The sequence below is a fragment of the Pteropus alecto genome, unplaced genomic scaffold, assembly GCF_000325575.1.
Source record: "Pteropus alecto unplaced genomic scaffold, ASM32557v1 scaffold65, whole genome shotgun sequence".
NCBI classification, from domain to species: domain Eukaryota; kingdom Metazoa; phylum Chordata; class Mammalia; order Chiroptera; family Pteropodidae; genus Pteropus; species Pteropus alecto.
Window position 1 is genome coordinate 7,435,912 of NW_006439191.1, and position 20,547 is coordinate 7,456,458.

Genomic DNA, 20,547 nt, shown 5'->3' on the forward strand with positions numbered 1-20,547 from the left:
AGGCCCTTGAACGTGTCCCCCAAGAGCAGCCAAAAGAAAATGCTAAAACATGGCCTTTGGCAGAAAAGTGCTCTTATTCTCCAGAAGAAGAAAAAATAAGAAATCTGGATTATTGTTCATCCAGGGGCCACGTGGGTCTCCCAAGAGACTTTGTAGCAATCATATGCTTCCTGTGATCCAGGGTGATGGCCGCTAAACTGGCCAAGTCAGCAGAGGAGAAAGTCATGGGAGGCCTGTCCGTAAAACCAGCTTGGCTCTGCTCACGTTGTGTGTATCACCCAGCTGTGGCCTCTAAGTACAAGTCAGGCCCATCCCTCTTCCCGGGGCCAGGGGCAGTGTCCAGCAGCAGAGGCATGGGGGCGGGGTGGGCTTGGAAGGGGCTGCCACTGGGGATGAAGTGAGAAGATTGGCCAAGGCGGGGAAAGGCAGCCGGCCGAGGCTCGGTCAGGGTCGGCTCGCGTGAGTCTGTAATGAGTCTGTAAAGCTCCTCCGTGGGCTGTGTGTGTTCAGAGGAACCTCTGGAGGTCAGGTAGTGTATTCCTCTGCTTCCCCTGGGTCACTTCGACACGTGACTTTCTTTCAGCTCTGATAGATTTTCAGAAAAGAACGTGCCTCTTGCCTTCTCTTTTTTGGTTTAGCTCCTACATTCACCACTTCATTCTTCGTGTGTACCGATAAGCCCTATCGATCAAGTCCGTAAGCCCGAATTTTCAGGGAATACAATCGTCAGCACTGGTCACTGTACGGTCCATGGTATTGTGTTAAACAGCCAGCCAGCTGTCTCACAAATCTTCAGAAGGGCCAGAGAGTGTGTCCGAAACTTACAATCCGTCACTACTGCCGGGAAAGCAACCTGGAGTCACGTATTTAGTCAACAAACGTGGGTTGAGGTCCCGCTACGTGCCAGGCCCTTCCTAGGCACCGTCTCTAGTGGCCGGAAATGAAAAAAGGCAAACGTCCTCACTCTGTGTAACTTATATATCCTCATAATGGCGTGAAAACATCGTCTTGAAAAATAAAGATGATCTCGACTGTCACTCTCTCAGCTATTGTCGAATGCTACTGTACTTTATATGAATTATTGAACCTCACGACAATTTATTTGTCAGATAATAGTTCATAAATGAGAAAACTGGCATTTAAATAGGTTAAGTAACTTGTCCTAGGAAGTACGAAGTTTAAGAACGGTCTGCCTTACTCGTTCCCACTAGGCCGAATATACAAAAATCATTGACCTAGCGAGCCCTCCTGTTTTGACCCTTAGTTCTCCTGAAACTGTTTCCAGGAATTCCTTCTTAGAATGATTCTAGTTGTATAGTTCGTTCATCTCGGCATTTACCGAAAACCTGCTACATGTCACTAGCTAAGCTAAGAGTGGATAATGCAGTAAGACATGGTCCCTGGTTTCACACAACTTTTAATGCAAGAAGAAAAGATACACATAAGCAAAACTGATGGAGTAAGAGCTGAGGTAGAGGCGTGAACAGAATGTGAATGAAGCAAAATATGGGGCAGCAAAGCCCATTCTGCGACAGTCAGGGACAGGTCCTCGAAGACAGCATCGGTGAATAAGACAAGTGTGTGTGTGTGTGTGTGTGTGCATGTGTGCGTGTGTGTGCATGTGTGTGCATGTGTGTGTGCGTGTGTGTAAGAGCATGTGTCTGTGTGTGTCTGTGCGTGTGCGCACGTGTGTGCGTGTGTGTGCATGTGTGTGTCCGTGTGTGCATGCATGTGTCTGTGTGTGCGTGCATGTGTGTGTCTTGAGACCATAGTAAGACTGAGATTCCATTACATATCACAATTGAAGAGTTTTCCCTAGCAGAATATTTTCACGTAAAGTGATGATCCTTTAAGCTAATACGTGCGGCTAGAGACAGCTTCACATGCTGCCGTCGAGAAATTAAAAGAGGTGTCTCTCCTTTAAGTAATTTTCTCTAGGACCAGATGCTGATGTGTTCCGTTCGGATCGACGAAGCCACAGGCTGAGAGCCGCGTGCATGCCCTGCCACACTGTATATGTTTTCAATCAGTTCTACAAGGTTGTTATTTTTTTTTTCAATGTCAAAACTTAACCCACACACAGTCTCACGAGGCATGGAGATGCCGAAGCCACGGTGCCGGGTTGTAGGACCTAATATCCGTGTAATGATGGGATTGGCTGCAGGGCACATTTGGAACCAATCTTCAGCCTTTGGGATGGAGACCGAGGGCAGGAAATAATAAAACCGTGTGCATGGCCTCCTGCCTCTGCTCCCAGCGTTCTGCACTCTGTGTAGAGACCATGAACATTCCACCGGCCTCCGGGAAACGTTGGGAGTCGCCAAGAGATAGCAACGTGTAGAGCTGAGCGGAGCGAGTAAGCACCTTGGACGACACCGTCGAGCCAGGAGAAGGACATTTGGCTCCAGCGGGGCAGAGAAAGGGAGGCTGTGACTAAGATGCAGATAGATGCTGGAGGTCTCCAAATGTCTCATCAGACACACAGACAAAGGGGAACGCTTCGCTAAGTAGCGTGCACTTAACCCAGGGAACTCGATGACACACGATCTTTATTGAGCCAAGGAACTCCGTAGCTTTTGTCAAAGGGCTGGACACTGTGATGAATATGAATAACATCTGTAGCTCAGCTAAGTGGGGTGAAAGGGAGGAGCCCGACCCATCTTCTGGCATCTGCCGTGGAAACTTGACTCCTGGTGGGGCTTCTTCCAGAGGCTGAAGAGCCCAGTGGGTCAGGGGCCGTTTATCGAAGTCCTTGTTCATCTTGCTCTGAAATATCACAAGAAACCATAGGTAGAAAAGAAGGGATTGGGAGCCTTGTTCGACCTCGTGTCTGCTTAAGACCCTTCGTGTCCGCCTGGTGTGTCCGTCAGTGCAGATTCTGTGATGTCCTAGTCACTGATTCATATCGTTATCTGCTATTTACCAAATGCCTCTGGCTAATACTTTTAGAAAACATATTTCACAGTTATTAGATTAGATGAGACACATGAAATAGACAGACTTACACACATAACACATTTTCTCTCAGGACCTTTCCACTTGTAGGCCTCCAGCTGTCGAAAGGACTTACCAGTAGCTAATTGTCAGAGTAAGTTCCGATCCATTCCGACCCAGCAGTACTAGTAATACGGGAGGAAGGAAAGGGAATAATGAGCAGAGAGCAAAGGAGTCACCGAGGGTACATGCGCAAAGACAAGTCCTCCGCACAGAGGATCACCAAGCTCCCCTGGCGAGGATCAGTCTAATTCCTGGTCCAGTGTTAAGACAGCAGGGTCTGTGTCATGTCGGCTACTGGCTCATGTCTGATGCTAACATCCTCTGTTAGCATCTGATGCTAACATCCTCTGTTAGCATCAGAGGATGTTAGCATCAGACATGAGCCAGTTGCTTCATAGAGGATGCCCATGTCGGTCGTTTTATCCCCAGCGTATCCATTTTGGGATTGAGATCGGTTACTATCTCTGATGGTTAATGTCTTATAAAGGAATACGAACACATCAGGAAGTTGTTGCTGAGTCTGGCAAAACAGCAAATTCTGCCTCGCTTTTCTCTTTCATTCCCGAAGTCATTCCGAGGCTTTTCAAACAAAACAGGAGATGGTTTTGATGTACTGAGAACTCTTAGTAAAAAAAAAAGCACAGACCATCAAGATAATTAAGCACGCAGTGAATTGGGGAGCTAAATAAACAAACCCGAGATGCGTCATCATCGTCATTGTCGATGAATGCGCCATTGGCAATGGGACATCATCTGGTTACTGTCACCTGGAACTAAGCCATGTTATCTCCGCTGAGCCAGTGTCTCATTCAGGCGGCAGTCACTTCCACATTCCGCTGGGCAGGTGCTTTATAGATTTCAGAGATCTGAAACTTCTAATTCTCCTTGAGTAGAGCATTTTAGGTTTTATAAATTATCATTCTAATGTTGCTAATCTTTCTCCATTAACATAAATACACCTTCTTGGGGCTGTATCAGCCTCACTGTATAGAGGAAGTATGGCTGAAGAACGAGCTCAGAATCTGATGTGCAGACAACCAGACCTGAAGCCGAAGTTTGGAGATGTCATTTCCAGCTGACTTGACTTATGCCAGTTACCTAATCTCTTTGCACCTTGTTCTCTTTACCTATTACTGGGGAATTATAAGAACCACGGGGTTATTCTGAGGAATAGAGTAGATTAGATACGGAAGCGTTTAGAACACAGTAGACACAGTAGGTGCTCAGTAAACTTTACCATTTGTTAATACTCCCTTCAGGTGTCGTCCCGGCAGCATTTTAGCAAGGTGTCCTTCCCCAGTCTGAGCCCCACTGAACAGTAACTCTAGACACAGTTTCCTGCCTGGACCTACGTGTTCATGGGCATCAGCATTAGCCTAGCGCGGGCTGTATTCATCCTGCTTGACTTACCGCTGCCTAGGTGGTTTTCCTTATCCTAGTTTGTTCACTATATGATTAATCTATCTTTCTCAATACCGATCCTTCTCAAATACAATATTTATCGAGCCACTGCTTTTACCAAAAACATTCAATCATTCCTTGTTTCATACAGTATGACAACTAAAAGTTTATTTGTAAACTCAGCTGTGCTAGAGTCATTGGTACCAATTAATAACCATCCTGCTCTAAGCAACTAGAAAATCGGACCAAATATATAAAACGGCAGTTTTAAGACATTGAAAAGCAGTCAGCCCAAGAATATATTGTCTAAGAGAAATGAAACAAAACCTTTCTGTGATCCAAGATTTTTGCCCATGGCCATTTACTAGATCCTGCAACAGGAATGGGGAAACCAAAGCAGAATTGTCCTGGTCTTCCTGAGCAGAGGGGACAGAGAATTCAGAGAGGCCGAAGCTACTGGGACTTGTGGAACAGAGAGTTCCAGGAATGAGGTAGCTTAGTAGAGACAGAAATCCACACAAGGTTCCTCATGTGTTTGTTTGAAAACCAAGCTTGAATGTCCTGCAAAGGGCGAGAGTCCATGAATCCTGGCAAAGAATGACTCCTCAACAAAGGGGGACTGTAGGAAGCCGAGCAATTTCTAAAAGTGGCACAGTGTTGGGTGGCACTTGTCTTCTGACTAACTGGAGTAGCGGCGCCTCGTTGAGCACTGAAGGCGTTTGGTAGAACCCCAGAAAGATCATACCTCAGAGTAAGCTGAACTAGCTCTAGGGTAAAGGCACACCCAAGCAAAGCTTGAAAATAGCATCGGAAGAATAAACTTGTAACTCAAGTAACTTAACTGCTGTCAAAATAAAATTCCACACTCTTTAAAAAAAAAAAAAGAAAGAAAACAAAATCCAAACTCTCATCAACACAAAAATCGCTTTTTCTAGCATCTAGTAAAATATTACTAGACTTGTGAAGAAATAGGAAAATATGACCCATAAGCAAGAGAAACATCATCCAATAAAAATAGACCAAGGTATAACTCAGAAAATGAAATTAGGAAACAAAGCCTTTAAAATCAGTATTCTAAATATGTTTAAGTGTTTAAAGGAAAGTATAAATATAATAAAGAGAAAAAGAGAAATAATAAAAAAATTTCTAGAGTCAGATACTATTTGAAATTTTTTTAAAAATCCACTGTATGGATATCACAGCAGATTAGATACCGAAGAAGAAAAGGTCATTGAACTTGTACATCGGGCAGTAGAAACGGTCCAAACTAAAGTACGGAAAGAAAAAGGACTAGAAAGGAATGAGTGGGGTGTCGGTGTCCCCTGGGATAATATCGAGCAGTCTGTGATACAGTTTCAGAAGCAGAGGAATGGAGGCAAAGGTATTTGAAAAAAGGATAACAACATTTTACAAATTCGATGAAAGCAATGCACCACAGATCCAAGAAGATCAGTGTACCCAAAGCAGGGTAAAACCAAAGCAGACAAAAGATTTGACGTGAACTATCAGTAAAGAAGATATATAAGTGCTAAGTAAGCATATTAAAAATATTTAATATTATATGTCATTAGAGAAATACAAATTAAAACAATACGAGTTGCCACCACCCATTGTCGATCATTTGTAATTTTTGATAAGGATGAGGATCAACAGAATCTGGATGTACAGTTCATTATTGATGGGAATGAAAAATGTCACAGCCACTCTGGAAGACAGTTTGACAGTTTCTTACAAAGCATAACGTATTTTTCCCACACAATCCGGCAATCACATTCCTAGATATTTACCCAACTGATTTGAAAACATGCCTATGCAAAGACATCTGTTATAAACATCCGCATGCATGTTTATAACACCTTTATCTATAATCACTCAAAACCGCAAGCAACCAAGATGTCCTTTGCAGATGAATGACTAAACAAACCTTGGTTTGCCTATTCGGTGGAATACTATTCAGTGATGAAGTGACTGTGCCTTCGGGCCAAGCAAGGACATAGATAAATCTCACACACAGATCACTAAGTGAAAGCAGCCACTTCTATCTATGTGGCCTTCTGGTCACAGCGAACGGTGGTAGTGAGAAGCCAAGCAGCCACCAGGGGTCTAGAGAGAAGGGGTCAAGCATGAGAAGCACGGGGCCCTTCAGGTTGGCGAACCCGTCTGTACCACATTTTAATGGTGGCCACCTGACATTATGCTTCTGTCAAAGCTCACGGAACTTTACAGCTCCAAGAGTGAACCTCAATGTCTGCCTTCCTTTCTAACAAAATTAGGAGATTGGAGGTGGAGTTGAATCCCAGGATGGAATTCAGAACGTGACAAGAGCGTTTAACTGTATCGCAGATAAACGAAACATCCTCAGTGAGGGGAGTAGAGAGAAAGGTTCCGACATAAGTCACTGGAAATGAGTAGGGTCTGTGAGACGTATGAAGATACACAAGCCCTGAACTCCAGTTGTTAAGGCGGTTTCCAGTGGATACAGGTTAATATGTCTGAAACTCCTCTAATGTCTGCTGTTCAGGGGAAATAACTATTATTGTTGTATGACATATAGTATATAGTATTGCTATGTATTATGATATATTAGCATGTTGTATGTATTCTGTATAAGAATATATAATATTATATGTATGTCTTGCAGACCTCTGAAAAGGACATAGGGACCCCAGGGTCTTTAGAATTAACGAATTACAAAGAAATGTATAGTTTTAAGTAATAATATTTGAAAATAAAATAAGTCTAAAATTGGTTATTTAAATTTCCACCTTGAGAAACTAGGAAAAGAAGACCAAATTAAATCTAGAGTGAAAAACAGTAAATAAAAAAAGAGAACAATGAACTGAAAAAAACAGACAATAATGGAGAAAATCCACGAAACGAATAAAACCACTAAAATTGATTAATTTCCGGCTGAACTAATAAGGGAAAAAAAAATCGACTTACCAATATTATTAATGAAAGAGGAAATAATACTACAGAGACCACAGGCATTAAAAAGTCGAAAAGAAGAACGTAATGAGCAATTTTATACCAAGAGATTAAACAATTTAGAAGGAGACTGGAGTGAATAATATCGTGATACGTTCACACGGTGACAGGTTATTCTAGAATCAGTGGGATGAGCACATCGTAAGGTATAATGTCAAATCGCTATACTGTACACCTGAAACAAGTATAATTCATATAATATCGTATACCAACTATATTAAATTTTAAAAGAATAATGGAAATGATGACATCTCTGCCAAAGTTCTCCACGGTCTTTCTTCTGTGGCATCTCATCTAGACGAGCTTATTTCTCGTTACTCCCCCAATATACCTCCTGCTTTCTCAACATTCTGTTAAATGCACCAACAGGCCAAGCTGATTATCACCTTCGCTCATTTGCTTGCATTGTCCACGCTGTAGTTAATATTTCCCTAAATTCTCCCACCTTGTTTTGAGCTACCGGAAAACTTCCCATTTTCCAAATGAGCTCTCCAGCACTGCCTGCCGCGTGAGGTGTCCCCTGATCACGCCTGCGCTCGCTTTACTCCTCGGCGTCTGAATTCCTACAATACTTCGAGTCCCCGGGAGAAAACACTGAAGTGCACCGCCTTGGTACTGCCATTCTTCTGCATGTGATTTGTGGCGGTGCCCCACCTGCCCCTGTTTGTGGACAGCTTCCAGCTGAGGCCCTCTCTGGGACTTCCTGTGTCCCAAGAAGCTTGCCCCGCCCAAGGTCAGGCTCCTTCCAGAGACCACCTGCCTCCAGTGACTGGTTCACCAGCAGGTATAAAGTCCTGCTGTCCTCACCCCGATCTGAGAAAACCTGTGTGGTCATCTCGGCTCCCGAGCTCCTGACCCACAGGTGGTGTTCTCCAGAGCTCTCCCCGGTCAACTTCCTGCCCTCATCTCAGATTCTGCTCCCCAGAGAATCCAAGTGCAGACTTTAAGCAAGTCGAGGGCAGGGAACCGTAATTCCGCATGGCTTCTGGACCCCTTACAATTCACGGGAGGGCCCAGTGGATGCTCATTATCACTGAGCAGCGTCCGGGGAGGGTCCAGTGGCTGGGTGTCCTCTGGGGCAGGAGTTATGCCAAAGGCGGTGCTTAAGGTCACACTGCAGAGCTCTAGGTCCCCTGGTCTGGGACCCGCCCATAGGAGGCACTGCCCTAGACAAATGCATGGACTGTGCCTCTGGGTGAGCCGTTTCTGACCTGAGTTTGTTTCGATGGGTCTCTCCATCTCTTCAGAGCAAGTGCAAGGAAAGAGGGGTGTGGATCCACATTTCCAGCAGCAGTTGTAGGGTGGTTTCCTCCACTCTTCCTCGTTCCCGTCTTCCTCTCTTGCTTTGCCCCATCTCCTTTGTACTGGCACTTACGTCTTTCTCCTTTATGGGAACTTCGCGGCATCGAATAGATCGTTAAGGATTTTTTAAGCATTCTTATATACCCACACGCACACGGACGTACAGCTTCCAAACACAACACGCGCTTTCCGAAAGCCATGTTTCAACCTGTATTTTCCAAGGCGACACCTGAAGCGTGAACGTCACGGGAGTTTGGGGATGCTTCAGGGTCACCTTAGGAGTTAAGTCACTCTGCATAACCGGAGGGATGCTCGTTTCTTTACCAGGACCAGCATGCTGTTTCTCTTCTCCTGAGCACCTACTGAAAATTGGGACTGTGGATTCCCAAAGAAAACAGTAACAATCTGCTTATTTTTCCAAAGAAAAACATATTCCCATAGATGAGAAGTGGAGAGACCAGAGAGTAAAACTTTTATCCATATATTCGACTGGGTGCAAGAGTTCCAACTTCTAAAACAGCCTTCTTCCAACTCTACCTGCATACATGGATGAGCAGGGAATGAAATAACCTATCAAAAGAGGGTGAAATGCGTCCCATTAAGTCTTTATTACAAAGCGGCAACTATGATAGAGCTTGTTTTCAGGTGCTCAGGAGACCTCGGCCATCAGTAACGAGATCCTCGGTGTTCTGTGAGACGTCTGGTTCATCCCACTCTAGGTCCCGGCTGATAACAGGTGATCACTTATTTCTCATACCAACAGTATTAGGAGGAAGCACACTGGGCCTTCCCACTCATTACCAAATGAGGATTTTCCTTGATAAAGGCTATCCGTCAGTGGCAGCAAACTAGGGCAGGAAGCGAAAGCCGAGGCTCAGACCTTATTAACTCCATAGAAGTCAGCAAAAAGAAGGGATTTTCCAGCTGGAGAAATCTTACCTCATACTTCAGGAAGCACAAAAGCAAAACAAACTCTTGGCAATTAAACTCACTTCGGACATAATAAAGGGATGTGCTGAGCTACCATTTACATTTCTGGCTAATTACCGTCATGCTGTGGGTGTCGCAAGGTCATCGTGAAGCATTGTGCTTACCTCAGCAGCGTGGCAGTACCTCTGAGCGTCACCATAGTCCTAGACGCTTAAGGAATACATGAAGCGAACTGTGTTTTCTTACAGCAGGGGTTTATCTGCTTTTTGACTATTCCCCCCATTACATCAGCCTCATTATATGGGGGTTTGAGCTCTTTTGGAGCATAAAAACCCAGTACTTTGGAGATCAGACAGGCAGTTTTCTTATGAACAATGGGAAGGACAGAAGCAGATACTGCAAAATTCGCCCAGTATGGTCCTTCACAAAGCTTTCCTTTCTTCTTAAAAATAACAGCCCTCACCTCATTTAACACTTGAAGGTCATTTGCTAAAACGTAGGATGTGGATTTAACGATCCAGTTTCTTAAAACAAACACGGAGTGCATAACAAATAACATCGCGCATACTTAACGCAGGGGGGGAAAAAATCTACAAACGGACACACAAAAGTCATGAAAATGTCACTGAAAGAATATAAACTGATTGTAAAGAAAAAACGCAAGTCCAAAATGTTCTATTACCTGACATACCTGGCATCAAAAGCATCATTTCTGTGGCTTGGTGGTCAAAGACGCCTTTATTTCAGACTCTACACATAAGACATAAAAGCTGGTTATGAAAAGGCCACCAGACTGGAACTGGGCATGACTTCCAGTTATGTAATGTAAGTGTGTGGGTATCTACGCAGGGCGGCTGCCTCAAAACTTCCTCCCTCTAGAGTCAGCCACCCCGTTTGCCCAAGGTCTTATAAATCACAGTTACTTTCACGGCATCCAAAACAACGCCAAACGATAACTCTGGAAAATCCAGTCAGGATTGTCAACCTGTCTCTCCACATGTAAGAAATACCGGGAGAACGTTGTTGACAGTGGACCGTAGCCAGCGAGAGCTTTGCGTGGCAGGAGGGGAACTGCGAAGCATACCAGGTTCAAGTTTAGGATCTTGAAAGCTTCTCTGAAGCCTTGACAAGCATAGTGAGCTTTTAGAATAGAGCTGGAAAACTTGCGTGGTGAGACTTTCTTGGTGATAAAGTTATCCCTGCTTCTTATTCGTGCAGAGTTTATTGATCAGACCGTCTCTTCTGAGAGTGTTTCTCTTCAGAATCACCGCACCATGAGTTGAGCCTTCCAAACATTTATTCTCATTCGTACCCACAGGCATTGGTATAAGAAATGACTTTTCAGTGTCATTTGAAAACATAAGTTCCGGGAGAGACAATTTTCTCTTTATTTTTTTATTCTTCCTCATTTTCCAGCACCCAGCAAAGTCCCAGGCAGAGAAACTCTCTAGTATATTTGTTGGAGAAATGAAAATGGAGAGAAAAAGGTTGGTATATGCATGGCTAGACACGTGGACACTTATCTTCACATCAAGTCGTGACGATGACCTTGCTTCAAGAGCACGCTCCTTGATGGCCAGAGAAAAAGCATACCACTGCCCTGTCTAGACAGGCTTCTGTGGTGGGCGCGAGCTTCTCTGACCTCGTCCCTTCTACCTCGTGAAGAGAAGACAGGCAGAGGGTGGTTAAGACACGAACTGAAAATTCATGACAGAAGAGAAACGTTCTAATAATGGAGACTCCTTAGTCACTAAATCCAGCTTTTCCCCCTTCTGCACAGGCAACAAAATACTCAGGAGCACGTTTCTCTCGCAACAGCTTCGCTTGGGATGTTTGCTAAGTGCGTGTACGCGTGTGCATGCAGACGTGTGGGACATGATCTCAGATGCAGGTACAAACTAGCAAAGGCTCCTTCCTGTCTGGCTTACGACCACCAGCAATTCGCCGTCTAACAGGGAACAGGCGGGTAGGCCACAGTGCCCCGTGTTCTTTCCCGTGGCGCCTGGAGCAGAAAGAGGGGAAGATGCAAACCCCACTGCCTCTGACCTCTCCCCGGGCCCGGCAATGTGATTTATCTGGCAGGTGTTTTTCTTTTCACTGCAAGCGCCTAACTGGGGAGAGAGATCGAGCCGGCCTCTCTTTCAAAGCAGCTGCCCGCAGAGCTTTATTCCTTAGGGCGCCTGTGCTTCGTCGCATTTCCAGTTTGCTGCACATCTCAAGCCACTTCTCTGCTCAGGGAACGCGGGAATGTGCTGAGCCACGCACTCTGTCCTCGGCTTTTTTAAATCCGGGCTTTGGGGACCTTCGCATTCAGCAACTCACTTGTAAAAAGCGTGCCTGGCGAGGATGGGTTTGATGTCCGAGAAATCCGAGGCGCTTTCTCAGTAAAGCCTGATTTCTTAGAAATAAGAAAAGTCGCTTTTCCAGTGGTAACACGCAGCGGCTGCAGAAGGAAGCTGTGATTGAGGGAAAATTATTATTCGTGTTATTTATGACAACGGTGGGGAGAACAGAAAACTCGAACCTTGGAGAGATGGAGTTTGGCAAGAACCTGTGATTTTAAAAGCATTTCATTTTGGCAAATGCAGTCTCTCGGTGTCCATTTTTATATTTCTGAGAAGTAAATCTTACCTTCCTAAAGCAGTTAATCGCTCCATCATTTACAGAGATGAGCACGCAGGCTTTGTGGCCGGTTTTCTCAAACCAGCAACAGATGGAGGAATACCAAAATGGAATGTTAATCCTCTGAAAACCTCTCTTCTCTGTTGTGATAGATGGATAGAATGCTACAGTAGGTCGAGGACTCTGAGATCTTCTTCTTCAACCTCCTCGTTCTGAGACCGAGAGACGGAAAGTGACTTGCCCAGGGTCACACAGCAAGAAAAGAGTGTGCATAATTCTAAGCCGCGTCCCTCGCTCCTTCCATTAAAATAAGTCACCACCCCTGCAAAGATTTTCCATGCAACTCACTCAATAGCCAGTTGCTACACAATATGGTAAACTAGACATGTAGACAACTAAACTAAATTAAAATTTTTAATTATTTAGCGTTCAAATGGAAACGTTTCCGGGACTTGGAAATTTCTCCTAATTCCCTCCACTCTCAAGCTCCTGGCAGCTACTTTTCTACTGTTTCCGAGAGTTTGACTTTTTCTTTCTTTCTTTCTTTCTTTTTTTGATTTCACATAAACAGGATACCGTGCAGTATTTGTTTTTCTCCGTCTAACTTATTTCAGTTGGCACAGTGTCCTGAAGGTCCATCCATGTTGTCACAACTGACAGGATTTCCAGTTGATAGATTTTGATATCGATCACAGGTCGAAATGATATATGTGGGATAGAGGTTAAATAAAACACATTAAAGTTATTTTTGCCCTTCTCTTTACTTTGGTTAATGTCGCTGTTAAAAATTGAAAATTACCTATGTGGCTCGCTTGATGTTTGTATCAGATGGTGCTGATCTATGTACAGGCTTTTGAAAATGCAAACCTGGTGATGTCGTTCCCGACCCATGTCTTCCCATTTCACTTAGAATAAGTGAAACCGATTCTTCTTACCAGGGCTTAGAAAGCCCCCCATAAACGTGCTCCTGGGCACCTCTCCAACCTCATTTTGAGCTGCTCTTTCTCTCGCTCCCCTAATCTTAGCCACACTGCCCTGCGGACGGAGACCCTGTATAACCCCTGCCCACCTGGCCCTTTCTCTGTTAGCAGAATTACGTGTTCTTTTTTTCTGACACTACATCCTACTCAGTGAAGGTACCATCTGGATGTACATGGTTTAGGGGGAAAATCCTGACTGCTCTAAACTCGTGACAATAATTCCAGTCTTGTGAGCAGTAATTGGCTTAGGCCCTGAATTTGGTATGATTCTACTCAATGAGCCACAGGGGGTGTCTGATGGAACATTTTGGTCAGATCTCCCTCTTAAAATGAACCAAATGGGAAGAGATGACCTCTTCTTCAGCTAAGCATTGCTTTGTCCACGGTTGGTGTGTGGCCAGAACTGTTGATTCATCTTGTGACCACAAGGAGACCTAGCCAAGGGCGACAGACCGAATGTTGAAAGGACCTAGGTTCTTGGTAATGTCATTGAACAGCTGAATAAGTCAATTCCAACTCTGTCTTAAGTGTGATTGTTGATAAACACTGTCATTTGTGTTTAGACCCAGTTGAGTTGAGTATTATTTGCAGCCAAAAGCACCTTAACTCCCTTGATCTACATACTGCCCATTCCATGATACGTCCTGTTTCCCACCTTTTGACCTTTGCACTATATAGTCTCTGATCCTGATCCTTAGCTAGCTTCTCTGTAGGATTCCAGAATCGATTGCGATATGACTTCCTCCAGCTATGCCTTCTTCCATAATCCATCACTGTAAAGTGGCCACAACTTTTCGAGCATTTTTTTTTTTAACTTCATCTTGCTGTTTGTGTTGTACTTAGATTTTATCACCATCTGATCTTGATTTTGTGATTATTTTTAGTTTTTTTCCCTCGGTAATGTGTAAACCCCATAATACGCCAGGCACAGGGGCTAGGTTCTATAAATATTTGCTGACCAAACAAACAAAGAAGTTGGAATTTAAATTAGAGAAAGTAAATTATCACTTTTGCAGAAGAATCATTCTTTCCTTTTTCATGGACAAATATAATCAAATAGTCTAATTTGGATTTAATCATATATGAATTTGTATAGGAGTTACCTAAAATATATTGTCTTTAATTTTAGGTTTCTGAGCTAATTGGAATATAATTTTTATGAATTCCACCAAGAGTCAAGTTGACTGTTTAAGCTGCATCCATATGAAACCACTGCAAACAACAGGTAAGAAGCTGGAAATTTTAAACTATGTGTTTCTGTATTCAAAAGGTATTTAAACAACCTATTTGGATTCTTTTCCATGCGTTTGGTGGAAACCCTAATAGTGTGCATCAGAGACCTGATTTATTTTTATTATTTTGTCACAGTATTGGTATGTCCTATCTTTGAAAACAAGGCAGCACAATACAGCAGTGTTGTAGCTAAAGTATGATGGAGGTATGTAGACAGTCCCAAGGTAGACCAGAAGAAGGATACATCAACTAACTAAGAGTTTGGAAAAGATTCACCGAAAGGTGATCCTGGAATCTTATCTTAAAGGTTGAATAAGTGATCATCAGTTGGACAAGGTGGGAAGAGGTCAGTTGGGTCTCCGTGTGAGTGATTGTCAGCCAATTTTTAATGATCAGCAGCACACTTTCATGCATGAATTTAATTTCTAATTTTCAAATCTCAATGGTTTGGCATCCTCCTTGCTAATTTATCGCCTGAGCTACTTAACCAAGCTGGGCATACGCTTTCTGCTTTCCTGGTAGACGCATTATTAAAGAGCAAAAGGACACAGGGAAGGCTTCCAGCAAGAGGGAGAGGACAACCCGAGTTGCCTGGAACTTGAGTAAACAGCCTTGGATCACCAGGAGTTGACCGATTTCATCTGACTGTCGATTTCAATTAATAACAGCTCTTCCCTGGATACCTCCACGGAGCTTAGAGCTGGGAACTGTGCCAGAACAGACCCCCTCTTCTTTCTTCTCGACAGTATTCCACAAAACCAAAATTCCTTTCATGTTTAGTCATAAAAGAAGGACTATCAGACAAGTCAGAAGCACGGCTGTGACCATGATAAATGGAATCAGGTCAGCGCCTCCCAGGACAGCAGTGAAATTCTGAGTTAAAAATGTCTCCCTATTCTTAGGAAATTGTTATCTTTGTCTCGATGGCTTCTCTGGGAGCCTCAGCTGTTATCAAGTGAAGCCAAAAACTTTCAGGCAATGTGGTTAAGACCGTCCATGATGATAACTTTAAACTTCAGTATCGAAAGGTTGGGTGTGTTGACAACAAAAAAATATCAGGATGATTGACTACATTCTAAATTTTAATCCAGATTTTTTATATTGTTCATATGGCCTTATCTCAGTTCTGGTTAGTTAATCCTCCAACTGAAAAGGCCTCATCTAGACATTTTGGCTTCAGGCTGAGCCTACAACATATTACTATGGTGGGAGTGATCTATCTGACTACATAACCAATATCCTACTCAGTCATAATCTTGTGTAATAAAGATCATAGCTGCAAACTCATGAACCTGCCAGCGAGAAGAAAGAAAGATCTTATGAAAAAATAAACAATAATGAATATTTAAATTTCCACTATGTGCTACAGTTTGAAAAACAATGCATCTCATATTTAAAAAGGTGTTAGAAATATGAAAAAGTTTCCCCGATTTCAGAAAAGTGGATAGCTGTGGAGAAATCAGAAAGAGTCCTCATAAGTATCAACTTATATTACTTTTCGCTAAGTTGTGTTTTGGTAATCTAAGTGACTGACAACTACAAAGATACATTTCTTGTTCATGTGACCCGTCATCTGTGGGCCAGTTTCCGTTCCATGTGTCTTCATCATTCTGGGATCCAGGCTAATAGAGTGACCCCTTCCTGGTACCTCACGTTCTCATGACAGAAGGACAAGAATGACAGGAGGACCACAATACTCGCTCTAAAGCTTCCGCTGGGAAGTGATACATGTCACTTCTGCTCATATTACATTGGCCAAATCAAGCTTGATATCGCTGAGGTAGGAAGTATAACCTTGGCACAGAGAAGGGACCAGAGAAGTGACCAAAGAAGAAACCCATACGGACGGACCTCATGAATGGGGAAGGAGAGAGAGCGTACACTCGGGGCCGATAACACACTCAGCACAGCTCCTTCAGCCCAAGTGGAGGCTAGGACCCCTCCTTTGTTCGTAAATACCTTTACTTCCAGAAAAGGGGAAAATAAAATAATAATTTCTTGTCACTTGACAGTGGATTTGGTAATGTGTATGTAGGAAAAAAACTTGATTAAATTCAGTTTATTTTCTTAAGTTAAATTGTTATAACATTGTTTGAAACACATGATAATTGGTTTGACGGAATTTTTCACTTTTTCGCCATTGAGTAAATTGGCACTAGACTTTTTGGAGTATATAAGTCATGCTTAATTTCATGAAAAAATTGCTAAGTGTCATATTTCATTATGCATCCTTTTAGGATTCTTAATCTGGGAAACGTTTTAAATATGCCTTTTGTGAGTCTGTGCATTTTATTTATTTAAAAACGTTTGTCCGAGAAGGAAGAGCTAGGCTTCATCAGACTGATAAAACGTTTAGATGGACAAAAACGGTTAAGACTCTCTACCCGATCTATGACTTTATAATTTTTCTTCAGTCATTTCTTTTTGAATTTATTCTCTCTAATTAAATTATAAGCTGAGATAACTATACCTCTCTATTTCCCCTGTATCCTTCTCTCCAGACCAGTTAAAACACCTTTGGCAGAATAGAAGAAAAAATGACAGCCTATGTGTCTTAGACAATGAGGTATATTCGTCATCTCACCTCGCTATGTGAGATGCTAGGTGAAATGCTATGGAGCCACATGATTAGGTGGCAGTATTGGGTGGCAGTTTCTTCCTACTTTTTAATCCTCTGATTCTTAGCAGGTCAGCTTTATTCTTTAGCAGCTCCAACCATCGGAGTTGGCACTAAAATATGCAGAGATAGTTTCTAACTTTTGTCATTTTTATTATAACTTAGGAGTGGAGAGAAAAAAAAAAACCTTTCCTATTTACCTTCCAAAAGACTAGCCCTGTGTCTGTCTCCCTGGCCAGAATTACATCTCTGACCCACGCTGAGGCCAATTATTATCGGCATATCCAATATAATGGCCTCCTGGACCTGGAGACAGTCACTCCTAAATCATGTGGGAGCGGGGTGGATCCCCAAGTGGAAACATGGAGGGCCGGAGGGCTTTTTCAGCAAGAAAAAAATGCGATTAAGGCTGCCGGCTAGGCCACCAACGGTGTCTGCTGTGGTCCCAAACACAGGGTTTTCAATCATCCAAATAAAGAGTAGAATTGAAGCAATCGAGTGTATAATTCAAACTGTAACCGTCCGGAAGCAGCTACATCATTAAAGCAAAAGCAGAGTTTGTACAGCAGTAACCATAATGAGTTGGTGAATCACTTCATTTTGCCATCTCCATCCTGGCACCAGACAGATATTTTTCCCAGCAAGAACGGAGAATGTGTTTCTTCCTTCTTTATTTATAGATTTGAGCAGGCTCATTTAACTCAGAACAAGGGTGGGCATACAAATCTCCTTCATAATAAAACCAAATAAAAAGGGCTAATATTTCTTTAAATATTCGTTTTGTTTCTTTTTTATAACCTTGCCAAATAACAGACTCAGACATGCATGAAAGGGAGGCCATAAAAGAAGACTACTTCAGATTTATAAATCGTCACATCAGCGTTTTGTCTTCTTACGCATAAAATGAAAAAAAAATTAAGAGTAGAATTCTGCTAACACTCTATATTTTAGTTCTATAAAATATTTTAATCCTCAAGTGTGACTATTGCTGCATCGAGAGCAGTGTACGGTTCAAACTTGGCTCTTTGGATCGATTGAGACCAGACCGAATCCGAATCTATTCGGTTCGGTCCAGTATGCCTGGTCACAGGCAACAGGCAAGACACATTCGCAGTGCTGGCGACACAAGCCTGATCAAGCTGATGTGAATGAGGAAGACAAATGTCTCCCCGTCGGCACCGTGCCAGGCCTAATAGGTACCATAACTGAGGCCATTTAAAAAGTGCTTCGGGAGCGGATTGCGGAGAGCAAGGTCCAGACGTGCAAGGTGGACTACTCCGAGGAAGTGACATCTGAACTTGTCCTTGAAGGGAAAGCAGACTACTGCCTGGCAGGGAAAAAGAGAAGCGTTTCACATGGAGGCGAAGCAGAGGCGGTGGCAAGTGTGGCTCCGTCACCGCTGTGCCTGGGCTGGGCAGTCCCGGCGTGAGTCACCTTCTAGGAGCAGAAACGTTCGCTTCGACTTGCAGCTATGAAAGGACGTTAAAGGAGATCTAAGTGCTTGGCCCACAGCAACTGTCTTCGGACTCCCCTAGGCTGTCCCTATGGCGTGAGGATGCTCCGTGGGCCTACCTGAGAAGAATTCTGTGTCCCTCATCCATTTCCCCTAGTTCTCAGTGTTCCATTTACTCCATCTCTTCTCACTCCAGGCCCAGTGAAGGTTGACGCTCTTGTTCTGGTTCCCTTTATCCTGGCACCTGATTCACATAACTCGGACCTTTGTCTCCCCCCGCCAACCCCCCCGCACCACCATCCAACTGCTCTGATACACTTGCTAATTGCCCTAATATCCTAATTCTGTATTTCAAAGATCTAGAAATCAAATGACCCTCCAAAATTGGGGGAAGAAAGTGATATAAAGTCTCCTCTGTTCGGGAAGCCTGTGGACTTCCCACAGATTCAATTTTTTTGTCCCATCACAAAAGGAGGCATGAAAATGCCCGCTTTGTCAAGCAATATCAAGCATCCCAGGGAGAGGGAAGTCTGAAGATGAGATTTGGCGGTTGGTGTGGGACCAGATTGTGGAGAGCCTTGAGTCCAAAGCTGGCACCAGCTTCTGAGAAAGGGAACAGCCTCTCAGACCTGTGTTTTAGAGAAACAATGTCATAGCTGTGTGAAGTTCAGGGAAGCAACATTTTCCAGCATCCATCCTTCTAGATTTCTCCATAGAACATAACCCCTCAGTAGATGGGCTTCTGCACTAATGTAGGAAGCCCTCACTAATTTTTCCAAAAAATACTTAAAATACATAAAGGGCCAATAAATGAGATTGCACGAAGACAGTTGCCCACTGCAACTTCCTTCTTTCTCAGACCTCTAGCAATGAGAAGGACAGATTACAATTCCTCCCTAAACAACCTTCCCTTCCATACTCATGAGTAGATGATGTGGTCAATTATTTGTTCTATTAGTTCCTGCACCATCCTAGGCATATTATTTAATTTCTCTGGACCTTAAAAACCTACTGGAAACATTTAGAACAGTGCTAGGCAGAAAGATTTTGAACCAAAAATATGGTTCCCCTGTCTCTGCCTTTCTTCTAGTATTAAACTACAGGTGTGCTTTACCTGGAGTCACAATTCAAGAGAATGAAAAAGGCAGGATTCCTGGACCCTCAGGCTCTGTTCCTATGCCTGGTTTTGGTCTCTACCAAGCTCTTGTCATTGGCGTCCCTTGGGAATTCCTCAGAAACCATCACGTCAAAGGAGGCACTGCGCTCCTGGAGGCATCAGAGATGTAAATTCCTTCTGCTTTTTCCAAGAACAAAACAAACTCACTGACTAATTGACAGCATTCTATCCGTAATTTTTGATACCTTTGGATGGAGACTGTTAAATTCACAAGGTAGCTCTCGATAACAACAACACGACAGTAATTTTAATGAATTCCACCCCATTATCTGAAGCCAACTTTCTGATGTTCCCAGCAAGTAAGCCTGTCCTTTGAACGCCTCTACCCCTGGCTCCTCAGTTCCAGCCTCTGGGAATCCAGTTCCATATTAATATATTAGTAGGAGATAATGACTTAGTGTTGTCCCCCCCAATCCCCAGATTGCACAATTGCATTTTCAATGAAATCTGCTGAAGACACAACACCCACCTTACTCCAGAGGACTACTCTACCGGTAGAAATTCAGGCAACCCAAATTAGACGCAGAGAATTTTGAAAATTTGTCCAACTTACTCACTTTCCAAATGAAGAAACCAAGATTCCCCAGGTGAATTAATTGGAATCTGAGCAGAAACCTCCCAACTCAGAAGGCTGCCTTTCTTGACCCTTAGGAGGATTCTTCATCTTTGGTCTCTGGTATGATTCTCAATTTCGAAATATCCAAAACAATTTCACACACACTGTGGATGTGTCATATGTCTTTTGATGAGAATATAAAATGGTAAAAATCATTCCTACCCATTTTTTTTCCTAGAAAAGCAGTCAGCTCAATCATTCGTAGGCTGATCACTAAGAATTTGCAAGCAG

At 43.3% G+C, this 20,547-nt stretch overlaps 1 protein-coding gene across 2 annotated transcripts in view; it reads left to right on the top strand.

The window, feature by feature from the left end:
- Positions 1 to 20,547, top strand: part of LYPLAL1 (lysophospholipase like 1) — a 191,482-nt gene that overhangs the window by 110,060 nt on the left and 60,875 nt on the right. For both annotated transcript variants that reach the window (XR_003047552.1, XR_003047551.1), the window contains one exon: positions 14,350 to 14,445. The gene's annotated coding sequence lies outside the window, so the exon portion shown is untranslated. The remainder of the gene's footprint in view (positions 1 to 14,349; positions 14,446 to 20,547) is intronic.